Source organism: Schistocerca nitens, chromosome 3 (genome assembly GCF_023898315.1).
Source record: "Schistocerca nitens isolate TAMUIC-IGC-003100 chromosome 3, iqSchNite1.1, whole genome shotgun sequence".
Taxonomy (NCBI): domain Eukaryota; kingdom Metazoa; phylum Arthropoda; class Insecta; order Orthoptera; family Acrididae; genus Schistocerca; species Schistocerca nitens.
This window is the reverse complement of record NC_064616.1, coordinates 559319399-559339871: the sequence shown is the minus strand read 5'-3', so window position 1 is coordinate 559339871 and position 20473 is coordinate 559319399.

Below are 20473 nucleotides of genomic sequence, written 5' to 3'. Positions count from 1 at the left end.
GTATACACTGCACATACACCATACATACACATTACATACACCCCACATATACCGCCCATATTTCGTACATAGGCCGTGATAAGACACTACGACAATGTAAAATACTGATATCATAACACAGTCCGTAAAGATGTTAGTCTAGTCGCACCAAATCCTGGAAACTGGTAAAAATGTCTGTGAAAACTTGGCGATTTGGTAGGATGCCAAGTCGGAAACAACTAAATATTGGTAGAATAGACCGATAAAAAAAAAAAAAAAAAAAAAAAAAAAAAAAAAAAAAAAAAAAAGCTGTGACGTGAGATACTTTAGCAGTGCAGTGTGTATGACATCATAGCATATTCTGCAAACAAAAGGTGCCAGATATTAGCGTAAATCACTCTGACATTTCGGTCTGTTTGAATTCTGCAAAAAATGTTATCCCTCTAGACGAATTGTGTCTGACTGAAGCAAAAAATGGTAGGCCATTTTACAATGATTATTGGCTTTTTATTTGGCATCCAAGCATCAGATATTTTTTGTAAGCACTCCACCGTGTAATTCATTTACATTAAATATTTTTGCTGTGAATATGCTTTAACAACTGCGTATGTTAGAGTATTTGTTCAGCGTAATATCTCGATTAGACAGCAGAAATTTTTGCTGTCCCTATACAACTGAGTTTCTACCGAGTCGGTGATTGCCAGAAGTATTGACTAAGTACTTCTGCAAGACCCATCTTGTCAGGACGAACGTTCTGTTTGTTGCTGTGTGTAAACCAGCGCCTCTGCCATTATCCAAGTGTTATATTAAGACATCAGGAGCAAGATCTTTTTTCTGCTACAACACCGTCAAGTAATGCTATTTCGTAGGTCATAAGAAATGCACCACTGTATAAAATGCAAAGTATTATCTACCTATCCATAGTTTTAATTACTTACGGAGGAAATCGGGACACTCTTATATCACGTCTTTCAGCATATGACTGATCTATTTTTGTGTGTGTTGAGCAGTATTTACCCTACACATACGAAGAAGAAGATATGGTGCTGCTAAACTGCGATTGCACGGGAAATGACGTTAGCACGTCCATGTGTCGCACTTGTCAAGTGTGACCAGCCTCATATAGTAGCGAAATAGACCGAATTCCAAGCGTAAAGTTGGTGAAATTAGCTGTGTTACGTTAGGGTAACATATCTCCTTTTGAATAATTAAATGGTTGCGTTTAACATGATTAGGGACATTGACTCCTCTATAACAAGCTCTAGAAAGAAAGACAAACTTTTACTACACAACAAAGAGTCGGTTCTGTATACTGCCAGTACATCAACATTTTGAAGGCATGACTGGAAGAACATACGATCAGAAGTATTACCATCTAGGTCCATACCTAGACGTTTTTTCTACCAGTTCGAATAATCACCATCAGAAAAAAAAAGTTCAAATGTGTGTGAAAACTTACGGGACTTAACTGCTAAGGTCATCAGTCCCTAAGCTTACACATTAATTAACCTAAATTATCCTAAGGAAAAATACACACACCCAGGCCCGAGGGAGGACTCGAACCTCCGCCGAGACCAGCCGCATCAGGAAAAAAAGCATTATGCATTTTGACTATATTGCTACAATGAAAAGCCTTCTTGTGTTTTTCCCGCACATACTATGATAACCTGACGTGGGACCTAGAGCAATTAAATACATCTGGGTTGAAGGCTGACTTGCGTAGAGGTACATACACGATGTGATCAAAAGTATCCGGACACCTGGCTGAAAATGCTTTACAAGTTCGTGGCGCCCTCCTTCGGTTTTGCTGGAATTCAATATTAGCCTTGATGACAGCTTCCACTCTCGCAGGCATACGTTCAGTCAGGTGCTGGAAGGTTTCTTGGGGAATGGCAGTCCATTGTTCACGGAGTGTTGCACTGAGGAGAGGTATCGATGTCGGTCGGTGAGGCCTGGCACGAAGTCGGCGTTCCAAAACATCCCGAAGGTGTTTTATAGGATTCAGGACAGGACTCTGTGCAGGCCAGTCCATTACAGGGATGTTACTGTCGTGTAATTACACCGCCACAGGCCGTCCATTATGAACAAGTACTCGATCGTGTTGAAGGATGCGATCGCCATCCCCGAATTGCTCTTCAACAGTGAGAAGCAAGAAGGTGCTTAAAACATCAATATAGGCCTGTGCTGTGATAGTTGTGTTCACTAGGCATTCGCCCTACCCACACCCTGCCATCGGATCGCCACACTGTGTGCCGTGATTCCTCACTCCGCACAACGTTTTTACATTGTTCACTCGTCCAATGTTTACACTCCTCATACCAAGCGAGGCGTCGTTTGGCATTTACCGGCGTGATGTGTGGTTTATGAGCAGCCGCTCGACCATGTAATATAAGTTTTCTCACCTCCCACCTAACTGTCATAGTATTTGCAGTGGCTCCTGATGCAGTTTGAATTCCTGTGTGATGGTCTGGATAGATGTCTGCCTATTATACATTACGACCCTCTTCAACTGTCAGTCAACAGACGAGGTCGGCCTGTATGCTTTTGCGCTGTACGTGTCTCTTCACTTTTCCACTTCATTATCACATCGGAAACAGTGGACCTAGGGATGTTTAGGAGTGTGGAAATCTCACATACAAACGTATGACACAAGTGACACCCAATGACCTGACCACGTTCGAAGGTCTTGAGTTCCGCGGAGTGTTCCACACTGCTCTCTCACGATGTCTAAAGACTGCTGAGGTCGCTGATATGAAGTACCTGGCAGTTGGTGGCAGGCAATACACCTAATATGAAAAAGTATGTTTTTGGGGGTGTTCGGGTACTTTTGATCACATAGTGTACATTGCAGGTAATCAGGATCGATAACTGGTTATAAACCGATGCACTGTACGGTTTTAGTTTTAATTATTTTGACGCAGCAATTGATTACACAAACCACCAACATCAATTTCGACGTTTGTTTCATAGACAATCTCTTGATGGAATTCTATGTTATTGTGTCGGATGACTAACTATTTTCGGTAAGCAAACTACATCTCAAATTCAGCATGTGATTTATATGCTATACAAGAGTGTCTGTTTTTAATGGAATCTTTGTTACTTTCTGGAACGAGTTGATGACTAGTTATTCGTCCCGGAATTTTCGTGAAGAGCTTTAAGTTTACCTACGTGGAAATCGAGCCGCCAGTTACGTTACTGGGGTCGCGTACCTGCTATGCAATCACCTTCACGTCTGGTCTGGGCCCGTCAACACCGACATTGGACTGTCGATAACTGGAAATATGTTGTCTGATCGGACAAGTCTCGTTCCATAGAGCAGATGGACGTGTACGGGTATGGAGACAACATCATCAATCCATGGACCCTGCATGTCAGTAGGGGACTGTTCAAGCTAGTCGAGGCTCTGTAATAGTGTGAGGCGTGTGCAGTTAGTGTGATATGGGGCCCCTGATACGTCTAGATATGACTGTGACAGGTGCCACGTACGTAAGCATCCTGCCTGATCACCTGCATCGATTCATGTCCATTGTGCGTTCCGACGGACATGCGCAATTCCAGCAGGACAATGCGACACACCACACAGCCAGAATTGCTACAGAGTGGCTCCAGGAACACTCATCTGAGTTAAAACACTTCCGCTGGCCACCAAACTCCCCAGACATTGTGGCGTTTGCTGTGTCATTCAGTGGTTTGGTATTTAACTAATTTGTAAATGGAAATGATAATCTTATTTTATTACATTGAGTAATTACTAAAAAAATTTTCTCCCGGCTAAAGATTTGATCAAGTTGCTAAAGAACTCCAAGTTAACGTCGTGTTAAAGTGTTGTCTATCAGTTGCGTAAGTGTCACTAAATCACAATTCATACAACAGATTCCTTACAACCATTGATTAAGATGAAAGCAGTTATCTTCAGCAAAATGATCATTAAAACCACCGAATATCGGCCGCGCACAACACTGACGTATGTTACCTGAAACAATATTCTTCGCAACTCGTGCGTAATTAATTTCGGCTCCATACATCAGCTAGAAAAGTTTCTTATAAGGATCGTGCTATGAGCACTGTTTTTAAAGAACCAATCTGATTCGAATCATTTTCATTAAAATGAGTTCGGGACCACCGGTGCACATTTATTTTCACACATTTGTATTACATTCGGCATTTATTCTGCAGAGTTGCGTAATTTAAATTTGAATTGGCCGCTGAGATAATTGTTAAGATAGCAGCAGACAATTGATAGAGACTTTCTATTGTTAGAGCAAATAAGTAAATATTTAAAATGCTTATTAAACTCTATAAAATCTACTTTCGTATTGTGCACTATTTAGACTTCATCAAGCAAACATTTGATTTGTTTCTAAGGAAAACACAGACAAAAACGCGATACAAATCGCTATCATCAATGGCTGCGCTGCTTGCAGCGGAAAGAAATAATTAACACAGATAATGCTTACTGAGAGAGGAATTAAAGTTACAAATAATTATTCACTCATACTTATAATAATAATGAACTCTATTTTCAAGTAATAATTAACAAATAATTACAGTTTCTTAACAGACCTCAGTTCGACATGCGTCCGCAACCTACAAAAGCCAACCAACGAAAGGTAAAAACAAAGGAAAACAAACGCAGATCATCAAAGGAATTTACAATTATCATTGTCTTTGTATGATACACATCGATATGTCCAGTTACATCATAGAATATTATATAAATAATTAATATTTATCATCGTTTTCACTGTTTTGTCATACGTCGAATAGATAATGTTTATAACTGTTCGAGGCATAATTTTCTCTCATCACACTGTAGCTAAAATTTATCTCGATGTTACAATGCCCCTTGGGCTGAGAAAAAAAAATTAGTTTATCTATTGTATTTTTTTTTATCAGTCCACGTAATCCACGTAGATTTTCTTCTCTCAAGATGCAAATGTTTAGTTTCAATATTGTTTTAGACATGATAAAATTATAGTTGAATCGAGTACTTTAAATGACTTCAGTGACTGTATTATCTAGGAAATTGCTGCGGATACTTCCCGGATTAACTTATCCCCCCCCCCCTCCCCCATTTGGGTTCACTGGACTCGGAAAACCGGGAATAAAACCGTCCAAGGGGCTTCAAGAAAATACAGACACCTACTTTTAACAGTCAGGCTTGACATGATTGTAATAAAATATGCTGGAAAATGCAAATTTATGACTCTGTCGTAAGCATCTGAGGTAATGAATGTTTTTTTGTGATGGTATAGCATAACAATTTCCAAAGTCACTCATTTATCGAATGTCATAAGAACTTGCTGCTGACGTCGTAAGACCGCCCCCGTGTCGAGCCGTTGGACCGCAGACAGGTAGTGGCTACTGCTGGACCGCCCCCGGCCGAGTCGGTGGGGCGTCGGTTGCCGTCGGCTGCGTCGTGGTTTGGATCTGCTGCTGGCTAGAAGTCGCGCTGCAGCAGGTCTTGTTTCTCCTTTCCCACGTCCCTCAGTTTAAGACGGGTACATGCAATGTCAAAATATAAGCATCAGTGACAAGATAATTGCTATTCTCATCCTGTGGAAAAGTTTATTAGAGTCCATTTCACTTGCATTCACACGGATGGAATTAGACTGTTTTTGGAGTATGTTCTGTATTTTGACACTGTTCAACACAATGTAGTGATTCACATGTAAGTTTATCACAATATGCACATTTTGAACACTGCACCGTTAATCATACAAGTGTCCGTAGTGTGCTTCGTTTACTTAAGCGGAATGTAAATATTTTCGCGACGCGCTGCGTAGCCAACGTTGCATTATTGTTTTGCCGCGCGGCTGGCTGTACAGTCTGTTACATAAAATTTGGCACGCGGAGACGCTTCATATCAAACTACTAAAGGTCATCAGTTCAAATTAATTATTAATATAGTCAACAGTACTCAACGTTCATAGCGTTGCTGCTAACTTTGACACTCCAAGAGCGTTCATAAGGTTACGTGATCACAGTTTTTATCACTGTTCATCATTATTCACAATGTAAATCACAGTTCTTCACGCGTCCACTAGTTCCTGCGAAACACGTTTCACTGTTCTGATTGCTGTCAGTAGCTTTCCACAGTACTTAACAGACAATCTATATGCAAAAGACACTTTTCAAGTAATGAGGTCTGGTACACTTGCACATAAGTTCATAACACCATGACTGAATAACAAAATTTAAAATTTTACACTGTCACATGAACATGAGACAATATAAAACTTTCAGAATCTGCTACATTATCTTGACCATGAGATCATTACTGAACTGTCCAGATAACAGTACATTTCCATTTTTATTACAGATACATATATTTATATATTTCAATTTTTAATTTTTTTTTTATTGTTATTTACCATGCTTTTGTTACAGATGTCCATGTTCGGTTTATCTAACCGGAATGTTGCTCATAAGAGCATTTTAAACGACTTTGTAATGAAACCGTGCACGTAAATCAGTACACATTCAGTTTTCGCTTCACTAGTGGTGAAAGCAGTTTATTTCATTTTTTATTTATTTATTTTTTTTCTCAGTCACACAGCTCACACACCACCAACACTCACTACGTGTGTGGGACTACATGACTCAATCTTATGAAAATATTTTTGTTATATCCATTCTTACACACGAACAAATATATTATTTAAGCATTTTAATCGTTTCTATCCTACGTATAGAAAGGCAAAATTCCTCACATTTAATGCAATAGCACTCAAGTGTTTATCAAGTTATTGATCCCTTTTAGAGTAAAAATACATTTATTATGGGGATTCTCTACTCCTTGTTCAAATAATTCAACAACATTACACTGTAATACCTGACATATAAGCTTATAAACCAATACATACATAATATTATCAAATTATTACTGCTAATTATTTTACCATAAACATTATATTTACAGTTATGGGGTAGTGCACTTGCACTTCTGATTGGTCCTTTGTATATTCCAACATTAAATTGGTTTTCCTATTGCAAATATTTTTTTAAGTCTTTATGACAATACAGTACTTTCCTCTTTCCTGTATTGACATCCTCTAGTATATAGCACCCCTCATGTGGGATATTAGCTATTTTATATGGTCCTTCATACAGTAATTCCCATTTTTTAATTTTTTTTCTTGATTATCGATGCCTTGGGATGCGTCCTCAACAATACTAACTCATCGATACAATATTGTTGTGCGTTAATAAGTTTTTTGCCAAACTTCACCTTGCGGAGCTCTGCTTGGCGATTTATATTCTGTAGAGCTGTATCTAGTTTCTTATGATAAGTTAATTGTTCCTCTTCGATCTTCGGTATTGGATTAACCCATTCGTCCACTTCGTTTTTCTGTTCATTCATTAGTTCACTGGGCGTGAAACCAGTTGTCATATGTGGTAAATTATTATACGTTTCCATGAAACTATTTAGGTATTCCACCCACTTAGTGTGCCTGTTGTTGGCGTACGTTCGGATGAACCGATTGAGTTCCCTGAAAGTTCTTTCAACCGGGTTACTGCTCGGTGAAAACCTTGAAATTAGAACATGTTTGATGTTATATTCATCCATAAGGTTCTTGCACCTCTCTCCAGTAAAATACGTGGCATTATCTGTTATGACAATCGATGGGCACCCGACAGATTTGAGGTAATCGTTTGTCAATCTTTTTGCAATACTACTGGCAGTCGATGCCCTAAGTGGGTACATTTTCACGTATTTTGAAAATAAATCGTACACTGCAAGCACGTATTTCACTCCTCCTCTGGCAGTTGGTAGGGGTCCTGCAATGTCGATGGCTGCAATCTGCCGCGGACATTTTGCAATAATAGGGTGTAGTTCAATATCTCTGCAAATATTGCTCGGTTTGACCTTTTCGCATATTTTACAGGTTCTGATAAGTTCTTGAACTCTTCTTTTTAAATTTGGGTAATAACAATACTGACTTATCTTCATAGTACACTTAATAATGCCGAAGTGCCCTCATGCCCGATGCGTTAACCAAATTAAATCATCCAGCAGGTCTGATGGAATGCACACTCGCCATCTACGATTAGGATTGTCAGATTTGCAAAATAAAATGTCATTGTTCAACTGGTAATATTGGTGGAAAGCACTATCATCTTGCTGACACAATTCGTCTCTGATGTTCTTCCATATCGGATCCTTTTCTTGACATTGTTTTACCCTTTTCCATAACGCTAAATATTTTTGTCTATTAGCTTTGCCCTTTATAAGAAGAATTTTATATTCTGTAGAACTTTCTACTAGAGCTGCAAACGCCGGTAATCCTCGTGGTAGCCTAGATAATCCGTCGGCAATTACGTTATCTGGTCCATGGACATGTCTAATTTCTAAGTCATACTCTTGCAAGGCGAGAGTCCATCGAGCTAAGAGCCCGTGCAGTAATTTGCATGTTAATATGAAACTCAGAGCTTGGTGGTCACATAAAACATTGACATGTTTCCCGTAAACAAAGTAACTAAATTTTTTAAAGGCAAATACTACGGCAAGTGTCTCAAGTTCGGTCACAGTGTAGGATCGTTCACATTTGGTTAGGATCCTACTTGAAAATCCAATAATCTTGACTTCTAGCTTGTTGTTGATGTTTTCTATTTGAAACAGGCATGCTCCGAGCCCATAATTTGATGCATCTGTTGCAATAAAGAAATCCTTTGACATATCCGGCTGATGTAAAATTGGTGCATTGATAAGTGCCTCTTTGATACTGTCAAAGTCTTCTTTGCATTTCGATGTCCAGCACCATTGTGCGTTTTTCTTTAGCAAACTCAATAACGCTTCACTGTGAAGCTGTTGAGCTGTTAAAAATCTTCTGAAGAAAGATGCTAAGCCAATGAAACTTTTAAGTTGTTTCTTCGTGCGTGGGTACGGAAAATTTGCAATTGCCTCCATTTTGCTAGCGTCTGGTTTTATACCTTGTGGCGATATTACATGACCAAGGAATTTTATTTCCTCCCTAGCAAACTTGGATTTTTTCAAATTTACTGTTACTCCTCTTGCTAGAAACTTGTCTAGCACATTTTGTATTAAATCAAGGTGTTCTTCCCAGGTATCTGTTGCTAGCAATAGGTCATCAACATATGCTGTGACTCGATCTAATAACTGGGGTCCTAGTACGTGATCCAACCCTGCTATGAGCACACCGGCACTAATGTTTAATCCAAAGGGAAGAACACGAAATTGATAGCTTCGGCCTCCAAACACAAAGGCAGTATATTGCCTGGATTCTTCTGATAAGAGGATTTGCCAAAATGAAGAACGCAAATCAAGTGAGGTTAGATATTTCTTGCCAAAAAACCTTCTGGATTTGTTCGTCTAAATTTTCAGGTCTCGTTCGCACTGGCACTATAATCTTATTGATGTCTCGTACGTCGAGAACTAAGCGTGTACTTTTATCTGCTTTGGTTATTGCTAATGGGGGACTGCTATATGGCGAATTAGATGTTTCAATAATGCCCCAATCCACCAGTTTACGGATTTCTTTCATCACTTCTTTTTTCTTAGTCCAGGGGACCGATTAAGATGCTCTGCAATAGGTCTTGTGCGGATATACTTTCATATTATACTGGTAATCTTTTATGATCCAGGGCGTTCAGTGAATACTTCGAGGTATCAGGATAATAATTCTGTTAATTGTCTAGCCTCTGAACCATTAATGCAAGTTGCCTCCTGTACTTTCTCTTCTATTGTTGTGACGATGTCACTCACGTTGCTGGGTGCATCGTTATTTCGATTTTTGTGACACATCTGTGGGTGCTTATGATTCAACACTAACAACTTCTGTTTGCTGACAGAAATATTCATTTTTCTCATCAGCGGAAGGTTCGCACCGAACTCCCGATTCAGCATTAATGTTGTGGGTCGCTGTTGGTACTTAAGTGCACATGTCCCACGGGCGAGATCAATTACAGCTTTCCTTTCCCGAAGGAATTCAAGACCCAGAAGCACCGGTACTGACAAGTTATCCATTAGTAGGAACGTGCATAATAAGCAATCATTTCCCAAGGAAACTTCCACATGTGCCTGGTATTGCCGTTGGTGGGGAGGCTTGCGTGCCTCAGCGATACATATAGCCGTACCGTAGGTAAAACCACAACGGAGGGGTATCTGTTGAGAGGCCAGACAAACGTGTGGTTCCTGAAGAGGGGCAGCAGCCTTTTCAGTAGTTGCAAGGGCAACAGTCTGGATGATTGACTGATCTGGCCTTGTAACAATAACCAAAACGGCCTTGTTGTGCTGGTACTGCGAACGGCTGAAAGCAAGGGGAAACTACGGCCGTAATTTTTCCCGAGGGCATGCAGCTTTACTGTATGATTAAATGATGATGGCGTCCTCTTGGGTAAAATATTCCGGAGGTAAAATAGTCCCCCATTCGGATCTCCGGGCGGGGACTACTCAAGAGGATGTCGTTATCAGGAGAAAGAAAACTGGCGTTCTACGGATCGGAGCGTGGAATGTCAGGTCCCTTAATCGGGCAGGTAGGTTAGAAAATTTGAAAAGGGAAATGGATAGGTTAAAGTTAGATATAGTGGGAATTAGTGAAGTTCGGTGGCAGGAGGAACAAGACTTCTGGTCAGGTGACCACAGGGTTATAAACACAAAGTCAAATAGGGGTAATGCAGGAGTAGGTTTAATAATGAATAGGAAAAAAGGAACGCGGGTAAGCTACTACAAACAGCTTAGTGAACGCATTATTGTGGCCAAGATAGATACGATGCCCACACCTACTACAGTAGTACAAGTTTATATGCCAACTAGCTCTGCAGATGACGAAGAAATTGAAGAAATGTATGATGAAATAAAAGAAATTATTCAGATAGTGAAGGGAGACGAAAATTTAATAGTCATGGGTGACTGGAATTCGAGTGTAGGAAAAGGGAGAGAAGGAAACGTAGTAGGTGAATATGGATTGGGGCTAAGAAATGAAAGAGGAAGCCGCCTGGTAGAATTTTGAACAGAGCACAACTTAATCATAGCTAACACATGGTTCAAGAATCATAAAAGAAGGTTGTATACATGGAAGAACCCTGGAGATACTAAAAGGTATCAGATAGATTGTATAATGGTAAGACAGAGATTTAGGAACCAGGTTTTAAATCGTAAGACATTTCCAGGGGCAGATGTGGACTCTGACCACAATCTATTGGTTATGACCTGTAGATTAAAACTGAAGAAACTGCAAAAAGGTGGGAATTTAAGGAGATGGGACCTGGATAAACTGAAAGAACCAGAGGTTGTACAGAGTTTCAGGGAGAGCATAAGGGAACAATTGACAGGAATGGGGGAAAGAAATACAGTAGAAGAAGAATGGGTAGCTTTGAGGGATGAAGTAGTGAATTCAGCAGAGGATCAAGTAGGTAAAAAGACAAGGGCTAGTAGAAATCCTTGGGTAACAGAAGAAATATTGAATTTAACTGATGAAAGGAGAAAATATAAAAATGCAGTAAATGAAGCAGGCAAAAAGGAATACAAACGTCTCAAAAATGAGATTGACAGGAAGTGCAAAATGGCTAAGCAGGGATGGCTAGAGGACAAATGTAAGGATGTAGAGGCTTATCTCACTAGGGGTAAGATAGATACTGCCTACAGGAAAATTAAAGAGACCTTTGGAGATAAGAGAACCAATTGTATGAACATAAAGAGCTCAGATGGAAACCCAGTTCTAAGCAAAGAAGGGAAAGCAGAAAGGTGGAAGGAGTATGTAGAGGGTCTATACAAGGGCGATGTACTTGAGGACAATATTATGGAAATGGAAGAGGATGTAGATGAAGATGAAATGGGAGATACGATACTGCGTGAAGAGTTTGACAGAGCACTGAAAGACCTGAGTCGAAACAAGGCCCCCGGGGTAGACAACATTCCAGTGGAACTACTGACGGCCTTGGGAGAGCCAGTCCTGACAAAACTCTACCATCTGGTGAGCAAGATGTATGAAACAGGCGAAATACCCTCAGACTTCAAGAAGAATATAATAATTCCAATCCCAAAGAAAGCAGGTGTTGACAGATGTGAAAATTACCGAACTATCAGTTTAATAAGTCACAGCTGCAAAATACTAACACGAATTCTTTACAGACGAATGGAAAAACTAGTAGAAGCCGACCTCGGGGAAGATCAGTTTGGATTCCGTAGAAATACTGAACACGTGAGGCAATACTGACCTTACGACTTATCTTAGAAGAAAGATTAAGGAAAGGCAAACCTACGTTTCTAGCATTTGTAGACTTACAGAAAGCTTTTGACAATGTTGACTGGAATACTCTCTTTCAAATTCTAAAGGTGGCAGGGGTAAAATACAGGGAGCGAAAGGCTATTTACAATTTGTACAGAAACCAGATGGCAGTTATAAGAGTCGTGGGACATGAAAGGGAAGCAGTGGTTGGGAAGGGAGTAAGACAGGGTTGTAGCCTCTCCCCGATGTTATTCAATATGTATATTGAGCAAGCAGTAAAGGAAACAAAAGAAAAATTCGGAGTAGGTATTAAAATCCATGGAGAAGAAATAAAAACTTTGAGGTTCGCCGATGACATTGTAATTCTGTCAGAGACAGCAAAGGACTTGGAAGAGCAGTTGAACGGAATGGATGGTGTCTTGAAGGGAGGATATAAGATGAACATCAACAAAAGCAAAACGAGGATAATGGAATGTAGTCGAATTAAGTCGGGTGATGTTGAGGGTATTAGATTAGGAAATGAGATACTTAAAGTAGTTAAGGAGTTTTGCTATTTAGGGAGCAAAATAACTGATGATGGTCGAAGTAGAGAGGATATAAAATGTAGACTGGCAATGGCAAGGAAAGCGTTTCTGAAGAAGAGAAATTTGTTAACATCGAGTATAGATTTAAGTGTCAGGAAGTCTTTTCTGAAAGTATTTGTATGGAGTGTAGCCATGTATGGAAGTGAAACATGGACGATAAATAGTTTGGACAAGAAGAGAATAGAAGCTTTCGAAATGTGGTGCTACAGAAGAATGCTGAAGATTAGATGGGTAGATCACATAACTAATGAGGAGGTACTGAATAGGATTGGGGAGAAGAGGAGTTTGTGGCACAACTTGAGCAGAAGAAGGGATCGGTTGGTAGGACATGTTCTGAGGCATCAAGGGATCACCAATTTAGTATTGGAGGGCAGCGTGGAGGGTAAAAATCGTAGAGGGAGACCAAGAGATGCATACACTAAGCAGATTCAGAAGGATGTAGGTTGCAGTAGGTACTGGGAGATGAAGAAGCTTGCACAGGATAGAGTAGCATGGAGAGCTGCATCAAACCAGTCTCAGGACTGAAGACCACAACAACAACAACGCCTTTTTTCCCCAATGCCCCTATAACCTTACAATTTGCAACCGGCAAAATCGGCAATCTCCTTATCTCCGATACCTTCTTGAAAAACTGCGTGTTGATAACTGATACATTCGCACCTGTGTTAAGCAGAATAGTAGTTGTTACACCATTTACAACTCCGGTGACACTTGCTTGGATGTTTTCCCTTTGTGGCTTATCAGAGACAGCAGGTTCCTGATATAGCTCATCTTCGATCCTGTTGCCATCCTGATACCGTATAATGTTTATTTTTTATTCCGTCGACCTGTTGCCTTCGTTGTTGGCCCAGGTCACCTGGCGAAGGCCTACAGGGTCCGAAATTAGTTTGTTGGCTTCTGAGTGTTTTGTTTTGTTTCCGAAGGTACCTCCACTATTCTAACGTTTTGTGAGTTTTCAGTCGGAGGAGGCCTGCTTGGATCCCACCACGGTGGATATTGATTGCTTGGTATTGGTATAGCCTGTACATAATTTATTGGCTGACCTGAATTGATAGAATTTTGCTGCGGCTGCCAATGACCTGGCCCTGGCTGTCGCCAATATTCACTGTCACCCCGCATATTTTTAGGCTTGTCTTAATATGGACTGTCTGACCTGTTGTCATTTCGTCTTTTTCGGTTGCTATTGTTATTGTTTGGGTTTTAACTGTGGTACGGCCTCTGATTCCCATTCGGTTGTTGGTGTTCTTCGGCCTTTTGATAATTACTGTTATTATTATTAGGATAACCGAAATTTTGGTTGTAGGGATTCCTACTACTATTATTATTATTGTATTTTCCGTTACTATAAGCTTTACTTTTATTTTTCTTTGGACTACCTTCGCCCTTATTTCCATTATTTCCATTCCATGATTTTTTCTATTAGGACTATTAATATTGCTGATCACGTCAGAATTTTTTCTGGCGTCTTCTTGCACTAGATCCAGAGAATCAATTACAGACAGAAAAAAATGGTTCAAATGGCTCTGAGCACTATGGGACTCAACTTCTGAGGTCATTAGTCCCCTAGAGCTTAGAACTAGTTAAACCTAACTAACCTAAGGACATCACAAACATCCATGCCCGAGGCAGGATTCGAACCTGCGACCGTAGCAGTCTTGCGGTTCCAGACTGCAGCGCCTTTAACCGCACGGCCACTTCGGCCGGCAATTACAGACAGAAATTCTTTCAGATCGGTGTCTGTAACATTAAACAATTTTTCTCTAATATGTATGGGTAATCTAGCTTTTAACACTCGCAATATGTCTCTGGTGGTTACTGGCTCATCCCAGTACCGGGTCATGTTAATATATTTTTCAAAGTACTTTCTTAAGGAACCTGACTTCGGATTGTACATTTCTGCTTTGTAAACAATTTTACGGAGTCGCTCTTGAGTAGACGCTGACCAGAATTGATCAAGGAACGCCTTCTCAAAGTCGTGGAAAGTCTTGCAAGTTTCTGCTGCATTTAATGCCCAGAGCGACGCATCACCAGAAATATGTGAAACCACAAACTGTATTTTCTGTTCTTCCGACCATGATTTTGGAAGAACGCTTTTGAAGTTTCGAATGAAAACTACTGGATGTATGTTTTTCTTGCTTTCTTCGTTAAATATTTGAAACTGTCTATGCTTAATTAGGCTTTCTTCATGCATTAAAGTAGTTAAGTGCATGGAATTGCTATCATTCGCAGGTGGTGTGGTTACTTTATTACAAGTACATTCTATTCCACTATTATTGTTCCTTGGTGTCACATATTGCTCTGGTAATATCGGTTGATTACCAAAATTTGGTCTTCCTTCTGGTGCATCAAAATTCGCCGTTAGATTATCTGCGATCTTTTCCCTGTCAGTACCAGTGTTGTCATTACTGCATACTGTCAGATTTACAAAGTTTTGATTTTCAGAGCTCAGCACCCTGGCTACTTCTGTTCGGACTTGCTTTCGGATTCCCGAGGGAATGTCTTCCTGCATTGTTTCCACAGCGGTAGCCAAGGCTTTGAATTGGCTCTCTAGTCTATCTACTTCAGTTTGAAGACTATTGACCTGAACTGGAATGTTTGTTAACGGTTCAATAGTGGTTTTTACTGTATCGATCTCCTGCATAAAATGGGTTTGTAATAGCATTATCACGATCGACCAACACTTGATTTATCCTACGGACAATGTCTTTATCTCTTTGCAGAAAAATATTGTTTATATTTTCCATAAATTTCTTTTCCTTTTCTTGGTCCCTGAGCTCCTGTTGCTGTTTTTCTAGAAGCTTTTCCTGTCTACGTTTTGCCTTTTCCTGCTGACGTTGTCATGCACGCTCCTGCTCTTTAAGCTCGCGTGTTGTTTTTCACGCTCCTGCTCTTTAATAGTAAACTTTTCAAATAATGCTGTTAGCATATCCTGTATGGACATAGCTTGAGCACTGCTAACTTCTGCCCCTTACGCAGAAGAAATATTGTCAGTAATTCCTAACTGGTTGAAAGCAGTAGAGTCAGTTTGTTTTGGCAACTCCTCCGTTTTACTACCACTCGGGACATCAGTTTCTAAATTATCATTCATAATTAAATTTTCTAATAATTTGACAGAAATATGGGTAAATTGTTCTACCTGAGACTCTGATGTCATCTCTGCATCAGTATGCTCATTCGGTTTATTTTTCTTTTGTTTAACCATTCTAACACCAATATAGCACAACAAATATATGTAAATCACTGACAAGCACCAATTGACACAAAATAATCTTATAACTAACACATATACACAAATAACACTTAAAAATATTATTCTCGCAGCCAGAATATTCAATTAATACTACTTATCGCTGCAGGTACTGATTTGAATATAAAATTGCACACAGCGGTTGTTGGTAGTGTGCTGCTGTATAACCACTGAACGTGAACATCTGTTCCTACCTGAGTTGATTGAGAGGAGTGAACTGCACTGGTTATATGAAGTTACTCGTGTGTCTCACACCAGCACAGATACAGATTCGTATAGCGGTTCGGTAGGAAGATGTCAATGCTCGCCGGCCGCGGTGGTCTAGCGGTTCTAGGCGCGCAGTCCGGAACCGCGCGACTGCTACGGTCATAGGTTCGAATCCTGCCTCGGGCATGGATGTGTGTGATGTCCTTAGGTTGGTTAGGTTTAAGTAGTTCTAAGTTCTAGGGGACTGATGACCACAGCTGTTAAGTCCCATAGTGCTCAGAGCCATTTGAACCATTTTTGTCAATGCTCATGAAACAAGTAAATAAACAATGATTAATAGTTTGTTTTGGTACTCCGTACCTGTAATAGATTCCAATTTCAATTATTAAAATGAATAAATGTGCATTGGTTGCCCCACGTTAGGCTCCAGTGTGGCGTTTGCTGTGTTATTCAGTGGTTTGGTATTTAACTAATTTGTAAATGGAAATGATAATCTTATTTTATTACATTGAGTAATTACTAAAAAAATTTTCTCCCGGCTAAAGATTTGATCAAGTTGCTAAAGAACTCCAAGTTAACGTCGTGTTAAAGTGTTGTCTATCAGTTGCGTAAGTGTCACTAAATCACAATTCATACAACAGATTCCTTACAACCATTGATTAAGATGAAAGCAGTTATCTTCAGCAAAATGATCATTAAAACCACCGAATATCGGCCGCGCACAACACTGACGTATGTTACCTGAAACAATATTCTTCGCAACTCGTGCGTAATTAATTTCGGCTCCATACATCAGCTAGAAAAGTTTCTTATAAGGATCGTGCTATGAGCACTGTTTTTAAAGAACCAATCTGATTCGAATCATTTTCATTAAAATGAGTTCGGGACCACCGGTGCACATTTATTTTCACACATTTGTATTACATTCGGCATTTATTCTGCAGAGTTGCGTAATTTAAATTTGAATTGGCCGCTGAGATAATTGTTAAGATGGCAGCAGACAATTGATAGAGACTTTCTATTGTTAGAGCAAATAAGTAATTTAAAATGCTTATTAAACTCTATAAAATCTACTTTCGTATTGTGCACTATTTAGACTTCATCAAGCAAACATTTGATTTGTTTCTAAGGAAAACACAGACAAAAACGCGATACAAATCGCTATCATCAATGGCTGCGCTGCTTGCAGCGGAAAGAAATAATTAACACAGATAATGCTTACTGAGAGAGGAATTAAAGTTACAAATAATTATTCACTCATATTTATAATAATAATGAACTCTATTTTCAAGTAATAATTAACAAATAATTACAGTTTCTTAACAGACCTCAGTTCGACATGCGTCCGCAACCTACAAAAGCCAACCAACAAAAGGTAAAAACAAAGGAAGACAAACGCAGATCATCAAAGGAATTTACAATTATCATTGTCTTTGTATGATACACATCGATATGTCCAATTACATCATAGAATATGATATAAGTAATTAATATTTATCATCGTTTTCACTGTTTTGTCACACGTCGAATAGATCATGTTTATAACTGTTAGAGGCATAGTTTTCTCTCGTCGCACTGTAGCTAAAATTTATCTCCTGGATGTTACAACATGAACATTACTGAGCATATCTGGGACGCCTTGCAACGTGCTGTTCAGAAGTGATCTCCACTCCTCGTATTCCTGCGAATTGATGCACAGACCTGCTGGATTCATGGTGTCAGTTCTCTCCAGCACTGTTTCAGACATTAGTCGAGTGCATGCCAGGTCGTGCTGCGGCACTTGTGGGAGCTCGCGGGGACCCTACACGATATTAGGCAAATACAGCAGTTTCTTTGGCTCTTCAGTGTACAACGTACGCGTAGTGGCATAGGCACTGGTTTAACGCGGCAATAGACAAAATGGTCGTTCTGACAAGCTGGGGCTTCCAAAAGTACTTACTCGATACTTTTGGGAGTCGCCGACTGAGCAGATAAGCCCATGTGTGAGTGCGGATGAGAGCTGCATAATCAAAATATTACGTCAAACAAATACTCTTACATACGCAACTGCTAACGTATATTCACAGCACCCAAATATTTAATGTAAATGCGTTTACACAGTGTCGACATTTGTGGAGAGCTTACAGAAAATATCCAACAATTTACAGCTAGAGACGAAAGTAATTAATTATGATAAAATGGACTACGAATTTTAGGTTCAGTTCAGATCGTTCGACTACAGGACTAGCATTATTTGTAGAACTCAGACGCAAAGTAATGTCAAAGTATCTTACTTTAATATTTACTACCATTTTCTTTCGTGGAATATGATACGTCGTCAAACACACTGCAGTGACAAAGCATCTCACCTCAACATTTTTTATAACTCTGCTTCTCATTAGAGCCCACATGGGCGCCAGCAGCTCAGCAGTCATTAATGTGTAGTACTCTAATATTTGCATGTCTGCCAATTCTCTTTCTGCTGGGAAATCTGCATTTTGGTCTGTTTCATCAATTTTATCAACTTCCGACTTGGCATCTTACCGAACTGCCAGGTTTTTTACAGCCAGTTTTGCCAATTCCCAGATTTGGCACCAGTCGAGTAACATTTCTATAGGCTATGCCATGACGTCATTATTTTATATTGTCGAAGCAAATTACGACAGCATATGTGCACTGTATGTACAGCATATTTGGGGTGTACATACAGCATATATGCAATGTATATGTGGCTTAGTTGTGACGTAAATGATGCATATGTGTGGCCTAATTGTGTAACTGCGGTGTATGTGGCGTAATTACTGTGTAATTGCGGTGTCTGTGGCATATGTACCACATCGCAACACCGATTTACCACTTATAAGCCAGTTTACCAACATCTAGATATGGCATCGTATGAAATTGCCAATTTTACAACGACTTTTACCAATTTACAGATTTGGCTCCCTACGAATTTACCAACTGTTCACCCAATTTAGCAATTTCCTACCAATTAGAAAAGTCATACAGCTCATAGTTACAAGACACTGCTGCTGAAAATTCAACTGCAAGTGTGTGTGCTGTTATTGTTTGATGTTGTTGAAAATAAAAATAATTTTTCTGTAGGAGACGTTTTATTTACATTCGACAGTTACAATAATAGCTAATCATTGTCATGTTAAATTCCTCCTGATTGCTTGACAGTCCAAATAAACTTATCACAGAATGTTTGTGATGTGGCTGAGACAATGGTAGGTTGTGGAACGCCTCTCTATCCTAATGCAGCAGTTCTGCCAGCTTTGGATTAGGGGCTCTTTGGGCTGTGGACGGCTGCTATATCTTCAGACATAATATCTTCGGAATTATGTGTCATAAACTGATACATTTTTTAAAGGTCCATTCAACGTCGGATACTGTCTGCGAAAAGTGCTGCGCATGGAGTTAGTAGCAACAAAGTAATGAATTTAAACGTCTTGCATGATGCGGCAGTTTTTCACGCATCTCAGTGCTTATGACGTCATATCTCCTCAACTATACGTACCATGATATAATTTTACTGGTATATTCAGTGATATATTGGAATTGAATATTGTCTGAAAAATGTGACGTGAATGCAGATAGCAGCATAGACGTAATAAATTAAAACGTCATGCCTCACGTGGCAGTTTTACAGCATGAACATCGAAAATGCAGTAAGTGATAAACTTTTTTCCTTTCATCATTTTGTGGGGATTGTCAGCAAGAAAAAGTTTCGTAACTGTTCGACATTATGTGTAAAGTTTTTTGCAAATCTCTAAGTGCTCTCACTCTCAAACACTGGATGACTAAAGTATGTGTATCTTTACATTGTGGGCCACATTATTTTGTCATCCCCACCTCCACCCCTTTGATAGGCTGGTGGTTCGTACTCCCATTACGAAAAGACACAGTTTGTGAGCACAAAGAAACTCTAATTTCTGAACGCATAGTACTGCACGATTTACAAAACGGCAAACTTCAAATACCTCGGTGAAACACTACAAATGTGCGGACATAACATATGTATGAATATATGTTCCACATCTAATAAACCATTGGACCGATTTCAACGAAACGTGGTATACATATCACTTGCTGTCTGGAAAAAATTTCCATGGGAGCCACCAGCCTATCAAAGGGGTGGAGGTGGGGATGAAAAAATAATGTGGCCCACAATGTGAAGATACACATACTTTAGTCTTCCAGTATTTGAGAATGAGAGCACTTAGAGATTTACAAAAAACTTTATACATAATGTCGAACAGTTACGAAACTTTTTCTCGCTG